The sequence below is a fragment of the Rhodamnia argentea genome, chromosome 1 (assembly GCF_020921035.1).
Source record: "Rhodamnia argentea isolate NSW1041297 chromosome 1, ASM2092103v1, whole genome shotgun sequence".
NCBI lineage: Eukaryota > Viridiplantae > Streptophyta > Magnoliopsida > Myrtales > Myrtaceae > Rhodamnia > Rhodamnia argentea.
In genome coordinates, this window is record NC_063150.1 from 7772676 (window position 1) to 7795017 (window position 22342).

The 22342-nt window shown below is 39.6% G+C and overlaps 1 pseudogene; it reads right to left on the minus strand.

Annotated features, from left to right (window-relative positions):
- Positions 1-19343: 19343 nt before the first annotated feature.
- Positions 19344-21012, minus strand: LOC125315602 (annotated as a pseudogene).
- Between the last annotated feature and the right edge of the window lie 1330 nt (positions 21013-22342).

Here is a 22342-nt window from a genome sequence, read left to right on the forward strand (position 1 = left end):
CGATCGTTGTTCAAGGATCCATAATCACTTGCTTCGGATGACAACTACGAAGGTCCTTCGACTCCGAACCGGCTGATCAAGGTGGTGAGCTCATCATCAAAGTAATCTTCTGATTGATACTCGAATTGGGTAGTGTTACTTGCTAACACTAGCGACGGATTTCCCACTTTGTTTTCACCGTGAGCGATCTGACTCCTTGAGCTTGAGCTTTCACCGTTGCCCACCATTATCTTAGCCACCAAAAGAGAAGTGGTTGACATTTCGGGAAGCGGCAAAGGACTTTCCGGTGATGCATGAATGGTGTGTACTATCTCAAAAGCGTGGTAGCAATCTTCTTCATCATGAGCCGGCTCGATGTAAGGGATGACCTTTTCATTGAAAATCTGGTGATCTTCCTTTCCATGGACAATCACCAACTTCTGTTCGACCACGAACTTAATTTCTCTAATGAAGGCTTAATGGGACAGCTCCAGCGTTATGAATCCAAGGTCGGCCTAGGAGAAGGTTAAAGGCCGAAGGAATATCCAGTACTTGGAAGAGAATGTCAAACAAAGAAGGCCCGATCTGAATCTCCAAGTTGATCTGCCCCAACACATCCTTCTTTACGCCATCAAATGAGTGGACGGAAGTCTTGGCCGTTTGCAACCTATCCAGGTCGATTCCAAGACGATTCAATGTGGCTAATGGGCAAAAATATTCGGTGCCGACTCGTTGTCAATGAGTACCCGAGCTACGTGAGTATGCTTGTGTTTGACTGTTATGTGCAAAGCTTTATTATGACCTCGCCCTTCGAGCGGAATCTCATCGTCAGCATAGCTTGAGACAGTATACGTAAGGAAGGAATTTCCACTTCAACCGGTAGAACAGCCTCCATTCCATATACAAGAGAATACGGGGTTGCCCCGGTAGATGTCCGGATCGAGATCCGATACGCCATAAGTGCAAATGGCAACCTCTCATGCCAATCGCGATAATTTTCAGCCGTCTTCGCTAAGATTTTCTTGATGTTCTTATTGGCGGCTTCTCTTGCTCCATTCATCTGAGGACGATATGGGGAAGAGTTCAGATGTTTGATCTTGAATTCCTTAAACAATTCGTCCATTAGCTTGTTGTTTAAGTTAGAGCCATTGTCGGTAATTATGGCTTCGGGTGAACCGTATCGAGTAATGATATCCCGGCAGATAAATTTCACGATATTTCGTGCCGTGACCGCTAAATAGGATGCGGCTTCGATCCATTTGGAGAAATAGTCAATCGCCACCAAGATGAATCGATGGCCATTGGATGCTTTAGGGTTGATAGGGCCGATAACATCAATGCCCCACATAGAAAACGGCCATGGTTCGGATAATCGATGCAACTCATTTGGAGGGACATTAATCTTGTCACCATGAATCTGACATTTGTGACGACTTCGGACATGCTGAATACAATCTCTTTCGAGCGTGAGCCAATAATAACCCAATCTCATAATCTTCTTAGCTAACAAGTGGCCATTCATGTGTGGACCACAGATCCCTTCATGCACTTCCATCATCATACGAACTGCTTCGGTTGAATCAATGTATCTTAGCATGACAGAATCGAATGACCGCTTGTACAAATTCTCTCCGTTCAAGAAGAACTTCGAGGCCATCTTCCTTATGTACTTTTGGTCGGATACGGTACTTTTTGAGGAACTCCTACTTCTGAATATAAGTCTTGATGTCATGGTACCACGGCTTACCATCGGGTTCATCGATTACGGCCATACAATATGCCGTCTTTTTTAATACCTCGATCTTCGGTGGGTCAACCTCAAGTCCATTGGCAACTTGTAACATTGAAGACAAGGTAGCCAATGCATCAGCGAATCGATTATGAGGCCCGGACAGATACTCAAATGAGATATCCTCAAATTCCTCCACCAGTTCATCCAGATACTCATGGTAGGACAGCAATTTAGCATCTCTCGTCTTCCACTTTCCTTACCGCAAACCTCTTAGTCGTCGTGGCGATATTACCGTACCAACCTTTCTTCATGCCGTTCTCGATTTCTTCAGCCATTGCAATGAGATGGCTGAATGACGTAGCGGCGGATCCCAAAATTCGAGTTCTCATAGCTGGTGGCGGGGTGGAAACAAACAATTTCATGAGTTCCCTTTCGGGAGGGACTGGTTTCAGGTGAGATGTCACGTTCCTCCACCCGGTGGCATACTGCTTGATTATTTCTCCCTTCTTCATCTCAAGCTGCTCAAGGTCTTCTCTAGTGGTGAGCACGTCCAAGTTAAAGCTAAAATGTTTGATGAAAGCATTAGCTTCCTTTTCCCAATCATCCATCCGGTAGATCTCGTAGTCCGTATACCATCTCATGGCAGCTTCTTTTAAACTAACCTGGAAAGTCTGGACCATTAGGGGGCCGTTGATCGCATACTTGTTCATTCTTGCCTGGTACATCCGGACGTCTTGAACCGGGTTGGAAGTTCCATCATACTTCTCAAAATCGGGCATCTTGAACTTCTCCGACCTTGTGACCTTTGAAAAGACAGACAGGTCAATCCGGGGTATGTTGTGAGTCCCCTCAACCTCTCGGATCCTCTGTTCCATTTGGGCCAACAGCTTGGCCGCATCACCATTCAATCCGGGGGTCACGGGACTGGCTTGAGGGATTGGGACTACGGGCTGCGTGCTCGAGCTCACGCCTGTGATGATCACATCATCTAGTGGCATTGTCGGATAGAGAGTAGCTTCCCGAGCTTTACCGAAGTTGTCCGTAGGAGGAACTAGAGCAGGAAGCGGCGGGCTGGCGGCGGATGATTGAAGTTTGGCGGTGAAGGCGGCCATCATTTCTTCCATCTTTCGGGACATCATCCCTTCAACGCGCTCGGTCAAGGAGCCAAGTTTCTCGTCTAGGGCAGCACTGACGGTAGCGTTGATGTTGGCCATCCTCTTCGCGACCGATCGAGTAATATATGGAGGATCCGTGATAAATTACCTGTACGCAGTAACAAACCCAAAATGAGTACAGGAAGCAAGAATAGCGAGCCGGCCCATGGCATCTCTCTAGACTCAAACGAACAAAGTGATTATGACCAAAGGATTGAAATATGTAATTTTCAGTTTGTCCGCTTTTACGAAAATATTCGTATTAATTCGCACGTTGATCAAAACATGTCCAAATTTTACGAACTTGTAGTTGAGAAGATGATGAACAACTTTTATGTTGGCCAATCAGACTAGAAATGCACGGATCAAATCAGTTTAATGTGTCTTTCCAAAAAAATCACGTTCAGAAAACTGTTATAACCGCATGTTGTTGAAAAAACGAAGGGCCATCTTAAATTATGAATTTAATTCTGAAATTTTGCAAGATATTAGTTGAAACATAGGTCTACAACTTTCGTGTTTGGCACTTACTCAAAGCTCGATCGTAGAATTTAGTAAAAATCGCACAGCAGGAATAAGCCAAATCAGAATTGAGGACAAGCGATGAAATTGTAAAAGCTACGGAAGCAAAGTGCGAAATTGGAAATAAGACAATGAAACTTCTAAACAATCAACCTAAACCATGGACCGGCCTAAAATAAAAATGAGATAACATGGTACAAGAGACAAGAAATTACCTCTCATACGAAGAAAATGCCAATCACAAAGACATGCGCATGAATTGTGAGTTTAAATCTTATTCTATCTATCCAAAAGGCTTTTGCAAAGTGAAATGATGGACGAAATGACATGTCGCAGCCTCGCGCGCAATCATCATGATTAGTCGCAACCTCGCGTACAATAGTCATGACTAGTCGGGTCCAATCACTTCGGCTTGGTTCGGTCGACAAGGGCAATTCTCATGCATCGTAGCCTCACGTGTATGAGAACGACCCTTGAGCCATTTTTTGGAAAAATTTTTGGGATCCGGATGGGATAACCTTTAGCGAAACCTTACCGCCAAGGTTAAAGAACCATCTAAATACCATCTTAAAACTATTAGTGTGACCCGGGTCCGGTCACGGGTTGTGTGCAGTGTAGTGCAAATACGATAAATCATGCACAACAATTAAAGGCAAACACCGCTTCAATGATTCAAAAGTTAAATCACAATTCCAATTCACCAAGCCCGCAAAACAAAGGGTTAGCCGATCACTCCTCCCCTTATAACTCCCAATCTGCAAAAACATTTAACACCTAAGAATGAGAATTCAACCAAAGTTTACCAAATCAAGTGATTTCTTTTTCATGAAATTATCTGGCCTAAGTCCTCTTTGAGTCCCCAGCTGAGTCGCCAAGCTGTCGCGACCTAAAAAATAAACAAGTTAATTTTCGGGCTAATGGATTATCAGGTTAATTAATTAACTAACCTAACTCGGACTCTCCCAAGTCCATACCAAATCGCAACTTAAGGTTCAAATAATTAACATGCAATGTGTTTTGAATTTGGAGTCGCCACTAATCATTTTCGGTAGGTTGATTAGAAACCTAAATAAAATAGCGGGAGAAGACTATCTTATTTCCGCGAACCGGAGATTTTGAATTCGGGGATTTGATTACGCTAGATTACTCTAACGCCCTTTCGGTACCATTTTCATGAAAAATATTTGATTTGGCAATTTTGATAGATTTTACTTGAAATTCAAAGATGCAATTTTTTGATTTTTTCTTCTTTTTTATGGGGATGTAAAATATTGAACTTTGTACGATATACACCATGGGTGATTTAGAAAGAAAGAAAACGCAGCCAATCACGAGTATTTACAAAAATAAATTAACATGTAATAATGCTAAATTTTGGGACACGTGACATGTCTAAAATAAACAAACAAATGTTCACACCAAACGATTACATTTTTGTAGATCGAGATGGAAAGGGTTACCTTCTATTACACAAAATCTTACTCACGTACACGTTATGGCTTCCTTCAAGATCTCGGAGTTGGAAGAACGTGGCTATCGTCGAAAAAAGGCAAGCAGTGGCGTTGTTGGATGGCGAGAGGCGAAGTACGTGCCGGGACTCGTCGAAGATGATGCTCGACTAAAACTCTTTTCTTCACTCTCAAATTTTCTCTTACGATTTTTCTCAAGAACTCTATTTTTTCCTCTCTAAAGAATTTCTCTCACAAATTCTCTCAATTCTCTTCCACTCTAAAACTCTTTCAATTCTCTTTCACTCTCCCCCTAAAACTCTTCTCAAGAGCTCTCTTTTATAGGCAAAGTTCTCCATCCTTCATTCTTCATCTTCACTTCTTCACCTTCCATTTTCATCTTCTCTTCTTCATCTTCATTTCTTCACCTTCCATTTTCATCTTCCCTTCTTCATATTCATCTTCTCTTCTTCATCTTCCCTTCACCATCTTCCTTTCATTATCTTCTCTTCTTTATCTTCTCTTCACCATCTTCCTTTCATTATCTTCTCTTCACCATCTTCCTTTCTCCATCTTCTTTTGGTATTTGCAATGCAGTCCCCGAAGTTTCAAGTATTTGCAATACGATCCCCGAAGTTTTAAGTATTTGCAATACAGTCCCTGAAGTTTCAAATCTTCTCGGTGTATTTTTCCATCCCGTGCCTAGTCTAGACGCATGCTAAATTAAGTGTTCTGCTTGCCCAATTATATGCCAATGCAATGTACGCTAAAAATAAATATGTGAGATGATTTTTTTAATAATTTTTATGCAAAAAATAGATTAGTCAAAATTTAGGCGTCAACATCACTGTTAGGGCATAAGGACAATACTAGATGAAGACAACGAAACATGAACAAGCACTTACTTAGCCTACCCAAGTATTGCAAATGCCTTCGATTGAGTGATTTAGCTTTTTAGTACTAACTTCTTAACACGTGCAATGTTCGTGCAAAGTGTGACTTTGTAATTATATATCTATGATTTTCCTTGTTTAGTCCGAAGTGGATGTTAAACTTGGATGCTGGATCTTGTTCTCTATTGGACTAATTGTGCATTCTGTCATTTGAATTGAGTCATTATTTATCTCGTTTGTTTGTCCCCCTCAAATTTGTTCATGTTACTTTACTAGTAGAAGACAAGTACATATGTTCGCTATATAAAGTTGTTGTAAATGACATAAAGCCCCTTCAACCTTATAAGATTAATTCTAGCAAGCCGGAACTAAAACCTAAAATGTCTTGAATTTGAAACAGTTTCTAGTTGCGACTCTCAAATCCGGCCTCTATCTCTCTTTGTTTGCCGGTGACGCCCTTCGAGGTTCCTCTCTTAAATCTCGCCTCGGTCGCTGCTCATCTCGTCTCTCTCTCAATCTTGCGGTTGTGGCCTCACCTTTATTTGTCACCCACCAATCAGCCAACTAGGTACTCTCTCTTTATGTTGGTTGTATTTGAATAGTAGATCGAATGCCATCGGCGCCGGATGATGGCTGTGAATTGTGACCAACCATTCCCACCATAATGTTTTTCTTTCGTTTGTTTTTAAACTTCCCACAATTGATGTCTTGCCTCAATCAAACTCTTTGGCAATTTTCATCTAGCTCGATTTTGTCTCAAGCCTCGATTGTTACGTGCGATTTGGACGAGCCACAAACACTTCGGGAATCGAGTTTGAGGTGTTTCTAAGTTTTAGGGAATCGGATACTCAAAACCACTTTTCCAATTGCCTTTATACTGAAAAGGTGGAGAAATGAATCCATGTTTTCAAAGACTACGATGAGCTGCGAGCTGCTCGGAAAAATGGTGGAAACCTTTTGCTAACCCTTGACACCACTCAAATCTATATCCCCATCTTCTCCAAGGGCTTCGCTTCCATTAAGTGGTGTCTCCATGAGATTACGCATATGGTTAATTGCACATCAAAGTCAGACGGGAATAAGGAGATCCTCTCCATTTTCTTTGATGTGGAGTTGGATGAAGTCGAAACCAAACCGTATAGAAATGCCATGTCTAATCATGAGGAGAAGTATGGCCCCAATGAGGTGAAGCGCTGGGAAGCTGCTCTTGTTGAGGTTTCAACTAGAGTAGGTTGGAAGCTAGAAGAAAAATGGTAAGTTTTTCCGCGACTTGTTTTAAGTTAATAATTTTATAATCTGTGAGAACTCTATGTGTTTGATATGGTAAATTCAAACTAGTGCTCGTAATTTCCTTAATTTTCTCTTTATAACTGTTTAAACCCAGCCAATGAGAAAATGAGCAGCAGTTAATGTTTAAATCCAATTATTGAGAACCTAGGCAGCGACTACTGCTAATTCTAGGCCTTTTGTTATGATTTAGATAATTTTCATTGCAACTTGAGATTGTCATATTAAAAATGGAATCGGATTTGATATGTGAAAAGCCGTCACCTTTTGTAAATCGGCCTTCATATATTTAGCTTATTTTATTTAAATCTCATAGGCTTGAAAGTTAGGAATAATGCGTTGTCCTCATTTTCTCATTATGAATTTCTCCACTATCCCTGTCTAGCAGGTATTGAGAACTTATGAAATTGATTGTTCGGGAAGTTCTTCTTAAGTTGAAGGGGGAGAATAGACTTATTCCTAATCATCTAATTGAAATGGATGATCGATAATGTACGGAGGGATTGTTGGATGTTCACTCGGATGATCATGTAGTTTCCGTTATAATTCATGGGAGGGGTGGCATTGGTAAATCAACTCTTGCTAGCATTATCTTCAATGGATTCTGATTTGAATTCGATTGCAGTAGTTTCCTTGAAGATGTATGATTTCATGGTCATCCATACATGCAAAAGAAATTACTGTCCAAAACACTGGACTCGACCTCTACTCAAGAAATCTCTGACACCAACGTTGAGATCGATCGCACAAAAAGAGGATTTAGTGAAAAGAAAGTTTTGGTTGCTTTAAATAACTTGGATGAGAAAAAGCAACTCAAGAAACTTGGAGGGGGATGCTATTAATTGAGTTCGAAAGTAGGATCACTTGTTATGGTAAGGGACATAAGCACAATATTATATGAAGACAACCAATGCGAGCTAGCAATTACTTGGCCTACCCAGTAAAGGAGATGCCTTTGGGTCGAGCAATTCAACGGGATGTCTTTGAAAGCGATGCTCGTCTGATAGATTGCTACAATTTCTCGAAAGAAGTCGTTTCAAGCATAGGGAGGCTTCCTTTGACTTTGGAAATCGTGGGTTCTCTTTTTTGCACGCAGTGGCGGACCTAAGTAGAATGACATATTGAGGGACTTAAAGCAGGTCCTGTGCGGGGAAATTTGAGAAACATTGATGATAAGTTTGAACAAATTGGACTGCAGATGAAAAGTTTAATCCTAGAGATAGCATGTTATTGTATTGGGGTGGATAAGTCGAATGCGTATTACATATGGGATGATTGCGGATATTCTTTGCGCACGATTCATGATCTTCTTCTCCTCATGTTGTTAATAAAGATCGATAGGAATAATAATTTTAGGATGCATGATAAAGTTTGAGATCTAGGAAGGTACATTGTCAAGGAAGAGAATTTTAAAGATGTTGGAAAGCGCCCTTGGGTGTGGATTGATGAAAATGTTTAGACATATTCTGGAAAGTGCCCTAGGGTCATGGTTTTTTCTTTATTCTTCATAATAAGTGACTAGGGTCAAATGATTTGTTTACTTTCACTTTCTGTTTTCATTTTTTAGGATTTGTGAATCTCATCGAGTTAATTTAGGGTACAATGAATGGTTACCCAAATTGAAAGTTACACATAACATTGAAAATGTCATCTAAATCTATCTTGCATCTTGCACATGCATAAAACATGTATAGCACACGTGCACGAAGCAACTAGCACCATGTTAAGACCTTTATTTGTAGATGACTAGTTACAAAGCCGCACTTTTGCACGAATATTGCACGTGCTAAGAACTTAGTGAAAATTGCACGTGTAGTAAGTTTGTAGGGTCCGCATTCTAATGTAAGCACCTATAGTTTTCAAGAGTGTATATTGGCGGGATCGAAGTATGTTTATTGCAATCTTTCTACTAAATAGGTCCTTAGATACATCCACAATCAAAATGCAAATACCTATAGCTTTTAATACACCTATTTAGCAATTATGGACAGCTTATAAAATCGATTCTTCGAGAGGTTCTACTTAAGTTGAGGGGGAAGAACATACCTATTCATGACCATTTAGTTGAAACGGGTGATATATGAATTTTTGGATGTTGACTACGATGGTCATGTACCTTTCGCTATAATCCATGGGACGGGAGGTATTGGTAAATCCACTCTTGCTCATTATCTTCAACCCATTCCGGTCTAAATTCAATTGTTGTAGTTTTCCTGAAGATGCCGGATGTCGTGGTCTTCCGGACGTACAAAAGAAATTGTTATCTGAAACATTGGGCTTGACCTCTGCTCAAGAAATTTATGACATCAATGGAGGCATGGATCGCATAGAAAAGGACTTGGCAAAAAGAAAGTTCTGATTGTTCTAGATAATGTGGATGAGAAGAAGGAACTCATGAAATTTGCGGTGAGATGCAATTGATTTGGTTCTAGTAGTATGATCATTGTCACTGTTAGGGCATAAGGACAATACTAGATGAAGACAACAAAATGTGAGCTAGCAATTACTTAGCCTACCCAGTATTGCAAATGCCTTCTGATTGAGCGATTTAGCTTTTTCGTACTAACTTCTTAACACGTGCAAAATTCGGGCAAAGTGTGACTTCATAATTATTTATCTATGATTTTTCCCATATAGTCCGAAGTGGATATTAGACTTGGATGCTGGATCTTATTCTCCATTGGACTAATTGTGTATTTTGTCATTTGAATTGGGTCATTGTTTATCTCGTTTGTTTGTCCCCCTCAAATTTGTTCATGTTACTTTACTAATAGAAGACAAGTCCATATGTTCGCTATATAAAGTTGTTGTAAATGACATAAACCCCCTCGAACCTTATAAGATCAATTCTAGCAAGCCGGAACCAAAACCTAAAATGTCTTGAATTTGAAACACTTTTTCGTTGTGACTCTCGGATCCGGCCTCTATCTCTCTTTGTTTGCCGGTGATGCCATTCGAGCCTCCTCTCTCAACTCTCGCCTAAATCGCTCCTCATCTCGTCTCTCTCTCAATCTCGCGGTTGTGGCCCGACCTTTGTTTGTCGCCCACCAATCAGCCCACTAGGTACTCTCTCTTTATATTGATTATATTTGATTAGTTGATCGAATCCCATCATTGCCGGATCCTGGTTGTGAGTTGTGACCAACCATTCCCATCATAATGTTTTTCTTTCTTTTGTTTTTAAACTTCCCTCAATTGATATCTTGCCTTGATCAAACTCTTTGGCAATTTTCATCCAGTCAAGACTAATACCTAGGCTAAGTGCTCGTACATCCGATTTTTCCTACCATAAGCAATAGAGTATAAAGATGAGTGTTGAACATAGAAAGAGATAATCGAAGGATATGCAATATTAGTAGTTCTTCTTCGACCCTAAACTAATTAAATCAAATGCTTGTTGTGACAAATGTCTCCAACTTGATTTCTCGGCTAAATGGTGTGTTCTGCAACTTCTGATCTTGCCCAATCTATCTCCAACTTGGTAAATGTTAGTACATAGTGTAAACTTTTCAACGACATGCATTGTTTGATCTCTACCTTCTTCAAAGAATTTAATTCATTCAAACCTTTCATGGCTCTCACCTGTCAACAACCATCTAGTTTGAGATACCGCAAATTTTCCAACTTTCACGGGTAATTGTTGAACTGTATAACACCTCATAATATCTAGAAACGTCAATGATTCTAATTCCCTCAAACCTGAAATCTTTCTTGGATTTGATAAGTCAATGAGCTATAACTTTTGTAGCCTATTCAAGCGCAATAAATTTGGGTGTGCTCTCTAGCAATTCATACCTCGATATCTTTAATTCACTCCACCTCTCCAAATATTCAAGGGCGGGCAAGCATACGGACTATTGTTCGTTGATGGAGTCCAAATTCTGCAAATTGCATTAGGGAATATTCCCCAACTTCTTTGTCCTCCCTCGGCCAACCATCCTCATCCTCGTTCCTGCTCGTAAATGTAAAATTTAGTTGGCTTCCACATACTTCGAGATGATGTAAATGAACCAAGCTCGAGAGCTTGGGAAAAACAAAATTTTGAGCAACTTCAACTACTAGGCATTTCAAACTCGAGGGAAGCTCTAGCAATAGCCAAAGCCAGAAACTTAAGAGTTTAAGCTCTTAGAGGCTACATAAACTACTGATCTTTACTGACACTATAGAGATTGGGGTCCCATATAAGTCGAAGAACCTCAAATGAGTAAGGTTCCACATATCTTACGGGATTTCATCCTTGAGATACGGACAAAATGAGGCATCGATCACTTCAAGTGTCTCTACGCACCCAAGAACACAAGGTATGGTTCGTATCTTTACGTGTCCCACCCTAATGACTTTTAGTGTCTTTGTATTTTCAATGGAATCGGGGAGAATGGCCATCCTCGACAATTGTAAATTCAACTCGACCAATGATTCTAGTTCCCCAATAGAGTCCAAAGATCATGTAGATTCTTGCATGCACACAAACACATATTTGTGAGATCCGTTAACCTTCCAATGGAATGAGGAAGTACGTTGATATCATACTGAAATCGAATTTCAAACTTTGTCAAATATTTTGAATTCCTAGGGTCTTAGAAATCTTGAATGATTTGCCTCACGAATATTGATTTCTGACAAGCATTCTAGAGAACCGATTTCATCTAGCAACCCTTCGAGGGAATGACATCCCCGGCTATCTAGAGTAAGCAGCAATTTTAGCTTGCTGATTGAGCTATCAATCGTAGACAATTTCACACACCATGCAAGCAACACGACCAAATTCCCCGTGTGAAGATTCGTTGCTTAAAGATTCGATAGGCAATGATGCTAAGAAAGCCATTGTAGACTACGAAGAAGATTTTTGAAGTTGCTTACAAAATTCAATCTTTTCACTCCAAGGAACCTTAGTTTTGGGAAATTAGCTAATCATTCAACTGTTAAGTCATGACTAATACCTAAGCTAAGTGCTCGTACATCCGGTTTTTCCTACCGGAAGCAGTAGAGTATAAAGATGAGTGTTGAACATAGAAAGAGATAATCCAAGGATCTACAATATTGGTAGTTCTTCTCCAACCCTAAACTAATTAAATCCAAGGATCTCATAGTTGCTATTTATCAATGTCTAGTGAAGTAAGGGATGATGAACTAGGGTCATGGTTTTTCTTTATTCTTCATAATAAGTGACGAGGGTTAAATGATTTGTTAGCTTTCACTTTCTGTTTCCATTTTTTAGGGTCTGTGAATCTCATTAAGTTAATTTAGGGTACAATGAATGGTGACTCAAATTGAAAGTTACACATAACATTGCAAATATCATCCAAATCTATCTTGCATCATGCACGTGCATAAAACGTGCACAACACACGTACATGAAGGAACTAGTACCATGTTAAGGCCTTTATTTGTAGATGACTAGTTACAAAGCCGCACTTTGCACAAATATTGCACGAGTTAAGAAGTTAGTGAAAAGTGCACATGTAGTAAGTTTGTAGGGTTCACATTCTAATTTAAGCACCTGTAGATTTCAAGAGTGTATATTGGTGGGATCGAAGTATGTTTATTGCAATCTTTCTACTAAATAGGTCCTTAGATACATTCACAAACAAAATACACATACCTATAGATTTTAATACACCCATTTAGCAGTTATGGACAGCTTATAAAATCGATTCTTCGAGAGATTCTACTTAAGTTGAGGGGGAAGAACATACCTATTCTCGACCATTTAGTTGAAACGGGTGATATATGAATTTTTGGATGTTGACTCTAATGATCATAGACCTTTCTCTATAATCCATCGGACGGGAGGGATTGTTAAATCCACTCTTGCCCATTATCTTCAACCAATTCCGGTCTAAATTCAATTGCTGTAGTTTTCATGAAGATGCCGGATGTCGTGGTCTTCTAGGCGTACAAAAGAAATTGCTATCTGAAACATTGGGCTTGACCTCTGCTTAAGAAATCTATGACATCAATGGAGGCATGGATCGCATAAAAAAAGGACTTGGCAAAAAGAAAGTTCTGATTGTTCTAGATAATGTGGATGAGAAGAAAGAACTCAAGAAACTCGCAGTGAGATGCGATTGATTTGGTTCTAGTAGTATGATCATTGTCATTGTTAGGGCATAATGACAATACTAGATGAAGACAACGAAACGTGAGCGTGCAATTACTTAGCCTACCCAATATTGCAAATGCCTTCTGATTGAGTGATTTAGCTTTTTAGCACTAACTTCTTAACATGTGCAATGTTCGTGTAAAGTGTGACTTTGTAATTATTTATCTATGATTTTCCCTATATAGTCCGAAGTGGATGTTAGACTTGGATGCTGGATCTTGTTCTCTATTAGACTAATTTTGTATTCTGTCATTTGAATTGGGTCATTGTTTATCTCGTTTGTTTGTCCCCCTCAAATTTGTTCATGTTACTTTACTAGTAGAAGACAAGTCCATATCTTCGCTATATAAAATTGTTGTAAATGACATAAAGCCTCTCCAACCTTGTAAGATCAATTCTAGCAAGCCGGAACTAAAACCTAAAATGTCTTGAATTTGAAACACTTTCTAGTTGTGACTCTTAGATCCGACCTCTATCTCTCTTTGTTTGCCGGTGACGCCCTTCGAGCTTCCTCTTTCAAGTCTCGCCTCGGTCGTTGCTCATGTCGTCTCTCTCTCAATCTCGCAGTTGTGGCCTCACCTTTGTTTGTTGCCCACCAATTAGCCCACTAGGTACTCTCTCTTTATATTGGTTGTCTTTGATTAGTTAATCAAATGCCATCAGATCTGGATGATGGCTGCGAGTTGTGATCAACCATTCCCGCCACAATGTTTTTCTTTCTTTTATTTTTAAACTTCCCTCAATTGATGTCTTGCCTCAATCAAACTCTTTGGCAATTTTCATCCAGCTCGATTTTGTCTCAAGTCTCGATTGTTACGTGCGATTTGGACGAGCCACTAACACTTCGGGAATGAAGTTTGAGGCGTTCTTAAGTTTCGGGGGACCGGACACTCAAGGCCGCTTTACCAATTGCCTCTATACTAAAAGGTAGAGAAAGGAATCCACGTTTTCAAAGACTACGAAGAGCTGCAAGTTGGTCAGAAAAATGGTGGAAACCTTTTTCTAGCCCTTGACACCACCCAAATCTATATCCCTATCTTCTCCAAAGGCTTCGCTTCCATTATGTGGCGTCTCCATGAGATTGCGCATATGGTTGATTGCAAGTCAAAGTCAGACGGGAAGAAGGAGATCCTCCCCGTTTTCTTTGATGGGGAGTTGGATGAAGTCAAAACCAAATTGTATAGAAATGACCTGTCTTATCATGAGGAGAAATATGGTCTCAATGAGGTGAAGCGCTGGGAAGCCGCTCTTGTTGAGGTTTCAACTAGAGTAGGTTGGAAGTTAGAAGAAAAAGGGTAATTTTTTCCGTGACTTGTTCTAAGTTAATAATTTTATAATCTGTGAGAACTCTATGTGTTGGATATGATAAGTTCTAACTGGTGCTCCTAATTTCCTTAATTTTCTCTTAATAACTGTTTAAACCCAGTCAATGAGAACTCTATGTGTTGGAAATGATTTTTTTTTTCACCCTAGCTGCTTCTCTTACACCCGTAACATTTCAAGCTTCCTCCATGCTTGTTTTTTTCTGAACTTATTCTCCACTATTGTAATTTGAGCAAGCATCAATCATACATCATAGTAAAGAAATGTTAGTTTTATCTGTAAATTGTTTACTTTATTTCGATAGACTATCTGCATGATCGTGAATTTTTTATTTTGATTTTCAATACAAAATTACGAGAATTTACTAAAAGATTGAATACTGTAGTTGATGTATGCCCTATATACAATTTATCCATCTTTCATTATATTATTTTTTTTCCTTTTCACGGATGGTTCCATAAAGTTTTGATGTACTTAGGATTGACAAAAAATATGTGTTTGCAAAAGGTTTGAATGGTTTGTATTATAATGTGATAACAATTGCTATAATTTCTCATCAACAGCTAATTATACCAGTAATGAAGGCAAATATAGTATTCTATGTAATAATGTTTAGAGAGTATTTTCTTATGCATTTGTATGATGATAATGGACGCTAGAAATTTTTTATGTGCTTAACTTTGTCATATTTTTTTTTTAAAGTATCTTTTAAAACATTATGCAATGATGGCGTTAATAATAAATGGATATAGGACTACTATATTCACCGAATAAAATGAAAGTTGAGCAGGTAAAGTAAACGGATTACAACGTAATGACACATATTAATGTTATAACTGAACGAGATGAGTACAAAAATTGGTAAATTGTTCTTTTCACTCTTACTTATGCTTAGGTTATTTTTTTGTAGTTTCTTCGTACAAATAAGAGAAATATCAACTCATTAACACAATAATTCGTTAGCTATCTACTAAATAAACTATTTCTTTTGGCAGATGAAAACACCGATTTTGTTCCAAATGGAGAAGAAAAGGAAAAAATCAAAAAGAAGAAGAAAAGAAGGCAAGAAATACTATTAAATCAAGAGTGGGTCCCACATTTAACCTTAACAAATGTTGTTTGAGAGGAGATGGGTAGTTTCATCTCTAGCAAAATTGACATAACAGAAAACAAAGAAAAAAAGGGAAGAAATAATCATAAGTTGAGAAAGAGATCCACAAGGGCTAAGTAATCAAATCAACACGACGGGAGGTGTCGGGAGCCAATAAAGAGGTGAAAATAGCGCGAGCCTCGCATAATAGGGGCACCCATGACAACACTTGTAAAAAAGTTTGCTTCAAAAATACTTCTAAAGCAGAAATCCATTTGATAATGCAACTTCTGAAGTAGGAATCTATTTGATTATGCAATATTACATTTTTACTTCTGAAACAAATTTCTACTTCTGAATTTGTTTTTGAGCCAATTCCAAAAGTTAAAAAAAAAAAAATACTTCTCTTGCGAGAGGTAGGAACCTCTCAATATCAATATCTCTCTCACTTCAACCTCTTTTCATTTTTAGCGCGTCTCTCTGTCAACCATGCATCCCCTATCTCCGCCAACCATCGCCCATCGCCGACCGTCGCCGCCCCCCGTCGTTGGCCGCCACCCTCTACCATTGGCTGTCATCCACCATCGTCGCCCACTGCCGACCTTCACCCGCGGATCCTCACGACGACCATCGCCACCAAGTGCGGACCTCCCCTGCCGCCTGCCACCAAAGTAAAAAATAAATAATAATTTTTTTATTTTTAAATATTAAATAATATTTTTTAATAATAACAAATATTTTTAAAAAAAATTAAATTCGAAGTAGAAATTTTTCGGCCGCTTCGGGGTTAATCTAACCTTATTTCCAATGCATTTCTTAGGGCTTTCAACTTAAGCCGCTCTTCCCATTTCCTCACCGACCCATCATATTTCAGAAGTAAAAATTTTCAACTTTTAACAAATAAATTTGTCTATTTAAAAATCAACTTCTGTTTTTAAGTAGAAATAGAAAAATTAATTTTTATTTTTGACAGAAATAGAAAAATAAACTTTTGGTTGTAAGTTAGTTTTTAAAGCTTGCCGTGCGCGCCCTAGATAGACAAGAATAGTGATATGTTTGACAAAAAAAGAAAAAGAATAGTGATATAGTCATGGAGCCTTGGAGTTGGCAGGGCTACTGTTGGTATTTTGGCCAATTTTGTTCCCATCTCCTTGTCGTCTCTCTATCATCTAGAAGAGGAGAGAACTGCATCGCAGGAGAAGGGAGACTCAAAAACACCCACAAGAAAGCAACTGCGAGCGACCTAAATGTGCTTTTGAAGCGCCTGAGACAGGCGAAGCAAGCGCAGGTGGAGAATTTCAAAGCAGTCGCAGCTGTCGGAGAGGCGGACATGGGCGTCGATGGCATGCACCGCGACTTCCGCCCTTTCAAAGCCGCGGGCGGCGGCAGGATCTGCGCCTTCTGCCCCCAGGAGAAGCTCAGCAAGCTCGTCTCCTCCTCCCTCTCCTTCCCGAGCCAACGCAACTCCTCGTCCCCGTCGCCTTCCCCGTCTTTCAGATCCGACGACGTCGTCCCTTGGACGTGGTCGTTCACGTCTTCCTCGATGCCCCACCAAGCCCACAGTGCCGCACCACGCCAAGCACTCGAAAGTCGCTTCCTTTTTGGCCAAGAAGAGGAAGAAAGCCACGGTGGTGGAGTAGGATGCACCGAGCATGGTGTTTCAGAGGAGCAGGTCCATCGCCTTCTCTGCTGCTACTGCTCAAAGTTGCCATTTTTATGAGTTGGTGGGCGTGTTTATAGCCCCAGAAAGAGGGGTGGGTTCTGGTCTTTCGTCTCTCTCTTCTCCTCCTCCTCAAGGCCGCACAACGCAAGAGACAGAGACTCAGGGCATTCTCTGTCCATGAACAAAGCTGCGATTTCTCTGTTCAACTCTCTCCAAGATAAGCTCTCTCCCCTGAAAGCTCAGGTAATACCCTCTTATCTTCCATTTCTTTTCCAGTAGTTTATGAGCCCTAGTTACTGACTTTGAAGGTTAATGAGCTTTTCTTAGTCACTGCTTGAAATCATAATAAGTCGGTCTCAGATCTAGGAATCAGGCCTTACTGAAATGGATTCCTGCAATATATACATGGGACTTGATAATTGCTTCACCGATTATCATTTTCAGCTGTTTCTTCACACAACATTAGCTTTATCGGATTGAACAAGTGGAATAACCCCTTTTTGCTTCTTTCCAGAGTGCGAAAATTGTATTTTTGGCAAAATGGCTGATGATGAGCAGTCAGTTAATTGTCTGAACAGTTCCTCGAGCATTGACGGCCCATTGCCTTCACCGTTCTTTTTAGTTGGGTTCACCTTAATCCTATTCATAGCCGAAGAGAGGAAAAGGAACAGAACGTTTCCAGTTGATCTTAAGCATACCCCTAGGATTTAGGGAATTCATGGCGACTCACTTTTGAATCTTGCTTGACGTGTGGCTTACCGAAGATAGTTAGAGAATAAGGAAGTGGGTCACCGTGAATTTCCTAATCCTAGTGTTAATTGTCAATGTCCTTCCTTTGACTGACTGGAGAGGTGAACTTGAGTCTGGTGTGCAAAAGTTGGGTACGACATTTTGTCTGGCTTGGCCATAGCAGCTGTTGAGAGCACTTCTAATTTGGGTGACCCTATCTAATTTGCCAGAGCTTTTGGCTGTTCAATTGTAAGGCTTACTTATAATTTTGATGCCCGACTCTGTTTATTTTGTTATTCAAGTGCTTGTGTTCCACAATAATATCAAGAGGGAAATAGTGTGATTATATTTGCAAAACTAACTTTGGGACACAAGAAAACTTGATTGGCCCCCATAGACTTGTGTTTGTCTATGTGCAAGTAGCAACTTCCTCCAATTCTGTTCCACACATTATAGTTGGAGATTGTTTGGGTGGATCATTGCCTTTCTTGTCACGTTTTGCCACTTACGCATACTCGATTTAGCAACCACAAAGCATCACTTTGTATCACATTCAATTTGCCCCTCATTAGGGACGGTGGCTTCTGACAAGCCATATTGCAATATTCAACTTGGAATACTTGCTTCTTGCATGTGATTCATAAAGATGTTTGTTTCCCTAAACTCTTTCACTGGCTCCATGGAGCAAAGTCTTTACAAACCTTTAGGTACATTTCTTGTGTGTTATGAATCTGGTGGCGCAATTCTCGAAATCGCTAGATACATGACCGAGTTGCTTGCCCCAGGCTCTTGGAAAGTGCCCAAATTTTCAATAATAGAGCATCATTAAATGTCTCAAACAGTGATTGATTTGCAAGAACCATTTTGCATTTAGTATGCTTGATACTGATTCATATAAAAGCATAACTGCGCAAGTTGCAGCAATTGGCTTTATGCAAATTTAGGTGACTATTTGTTGTATCTAGTGTGTTATGAATGCATCTCAATAGGGAATTTCAGATTTGTTCTAGTCGAAATCAGAAGAATAATTGTGCTTTGCCACATAAACCAAAATATATTGTATTCATGCTTTTAGCATCGTATACATAATGAGGAGAATTTACTCCACTTGAATCGTCCCTTATTATGAATGCTTTCCTTTCACCCTTTGGAAGTACATTTTTTGAACTCTCATCATCATGGTGGCCACCGAGTATGGATATCGATGCTCTGTTGCGGGATAGAAGTCCGAAAAAAACTGTCGTTGAACAAAATAATCAAATATTTAATCCTGCAGAGCTTTTGAATGATATGAAAGTGTGCTCGGCTAATTTGGAATTGTACAAGAACAGATGCGAAAATGAAGGCCAGCTTCTAATTACTATGTTCAAGAACAAAATGGATATATGCGACCATGAAGCCATCAAGTTTTTGAGAAAGCTCACCGATTACTTGCAACACATGGTGGATGAGGCGGAGGAGAGGCCTTAGAGAGAGGGGAGCACCGCGTGGGTCCACTTGCTCTTTGGAGGGACAAATTACCGGAGGATGATCGAACCACCCCACTTAACCGAATAGTATAAATGAGGCAAAAGAGGTTATATTTATAGTATTTGGCTATGTGGAGTGGTTCAACCATCCTTCGGTAATACCAAAGGGCCAAAGAGCTAGCGGACCTGTAGCGTCATTGCTCCCTTTCTCCGAGGCCTCTCTTCTACCTCTTCCATCACGTGTTCCCAATGATCACCGAGTTTTCTCATAAACTTGACAGTTTCATGGTCACACATAGCTATTTTGTTCTTGAAGCTGTCATAAAAACTAGAACCCGACTGTCGTTTTTGTATTTCTTCTTGTATGACTCCAAATTTGTCGGGCAAGTCATTTAAATGCTTGGCAAGATCAAATGATTGATTATTTTGTTTTTGGACATTTTTTTTTCGGACTTCAATATTCCCTCAACAGAGCATCAATATCCATACTCGGTGGCTGCCATGACAATGAGAGTTAAGTAAATGTACTTCCGAAAGGTGAAAGGAAATCATTCATAATAAGGGACTACTAGTCAAGTGGAGCAAATTTTCCTCATATGTATATGATGCTAAAAGCGAGGATACTATTTATTTTGATTTACGTGGCAAAGCACCATTATCCTTCCGGTTTTGACTAGAACAATTGTGACATCCCCATTGAAATTTATACAGAACACTTATGCAAAAGAAGGTACAATAAATAGTTACCTGGATTTGCATAAGGACAATTGCTGCAACTTGCACAGGTATCCTAGCTTTAAATGAATTAGCATCGGGCACATTAAATGTAATGGTTCTTGCAAATCAATTGCCGTTTGAGACATTTAATGATGCTTTTGTAATTGAAAATTTGGCACTTTTCGAGCTCTTGGGGGCAAGCACATCATTTATGGATTTAGGGGCATCGAAACATGCGTCACTTTATTTAGAACAGAGATGTACCAAAAGGCTTGTATAGACTCTGCTCCATGATGAAAGAGTTTAGGAAACAATCATCCTTATGAGCCACATGCAAGAAGCAAGTACTCTAGGTTGAATATTGCGAAATGGCTTGTTCGAAGCCACCGTCCCCAAAGAGGGGAACCGAATGTAATGCAAAGTGGACGCTTTGTGGTCGTTGAATTGAGTGTGCGTAGGAGGCATAACATGAAAAGAGAGGCGGTGGATCCACCCAAATACTTTGTGTGAAATAGACTTGGAGGAAGTTGCTAGCTGCATCAAAGCGGGATGAGCATTGACAAACATGGGGCCAAGATTGTCTTACTTGCACATGCGTCTCGAAAGATAAAAAGGGTATTACTTGAGCTTTTAGGGGATATAGCTTATCTTGGTGAGAGTTGAGCAGAGAAATTGCAGCTTTGTTTATGGAAAAAGACAGGGTTCTTCTCGGAGCGGAGAAACTTAAACTCAGAGGCCTTTGACGAGATCTATGAAGATACATTTCGAGGAAGAGAATTTTAAAGATGCTAGAAAGCGCCCTTGGGTGTGGCTTAATAAGAATACTTTAACATATCCGGGAGCAACAATATAATAGTTATCAAGAGTAGAAGATACAATCAATCCAGCAAAATCTTTCATCATGTGCTTTAAAATCGAGAATATCAACATTTATGGCCTACTTTGTTTTCTAATTATTAAAGGGCCATTCAGTTAGTTAAAATATTTTCGTTTCGTGCTTCGATGAGAATGAATTATTAGTTCTTTGTTCCCTTGAAAATGTGTTTAAAGACAGAAAAATCAACATTTACGAACATTTTAGACATGCTTGATTTTGTCTTATTTTCGACTAATAAGGGAAAAAGGGTGCTTATTTTTTTACAACATGCATTTGATTTTATTAGTTTTGGGTCGAAGAAGAACTACTGATATCGTAGACTAGTGCCTTGGAATATCTCTTTCTATGTTCAACATTTATCTTTATACTCTATTGCTTTTGGCGGGAAAAACCAAGCACTTAGCTTGCATATTAGTCATGACTTAACACCCAAAGGATTAGCTCATTTCCTAAACCTAAGGTTCCTTAGAGGGAAAAGAATGAATTTTGTAGGCGACTTCAAAAATGTTATTCGTTGTGCACGATGGCTTTCTTGGTGTTATTGCCCGTTGAATCTTTAACGGCGAATCTTCACTTGGTGAATTTGGTCATGCTCAACCTTTCCTGAAGCAACATCACCCACGATTAGGGCACATGGAGGCAAATCGAGGTACCGTCACACCTTACTTATAGTCACTTCAAATTTGATCAATTGAGCTTCACTAGCAAATTGTATGGTATTGTTTTCTCTACTTTTCATTGGCACTTGATTGGCCTTTTTATTCCACTGCAGATAATGAAAAAGTTGAAAGTTCTAAATTTGACTCATTATGAAGAGTAACCAAGAAACTTGATTTTGATTTTTCTGAGTTTGGCAAGCTGGAGAAATTGATTCTCGCATGGTATTTGAAATTGTCTACTATTGATAGCTCAATTAGTAAGCTAAAAGCGCTACTTATTCTGGATTTTCGAGGATACCATTACCTCCAAGTATTGCCGGATGAAATTGGTTGTCTAGAATGCTTATCGAAAATTGATATGCCCTTAGAAATCGTTCAAGCTTTTTAAGACCCTGGGCAATCTAAAATATTTGACAAAGTTTGAAATTCGATTTCATTATGGTATCAACCTACTTGCTCGCTCCATTGGAAGGTTAACGATTCTCATAAATTTGTGTGTGCGAGCATGCAAGAATCTACATGAGTTTCCGAACTTTATTGGGGAACTAGAATCATTACTCAAGCTGAATTTACAATTGTTGGGGTGTCCATTCTCCCTAATTCCATTCCATTGGAAATCTAAAGAGACTAAAAGTCATTAGAGTGGGACACACAGAGATAAACATTATACCTTGTCTTCTTGGGTGCATGGAGACAC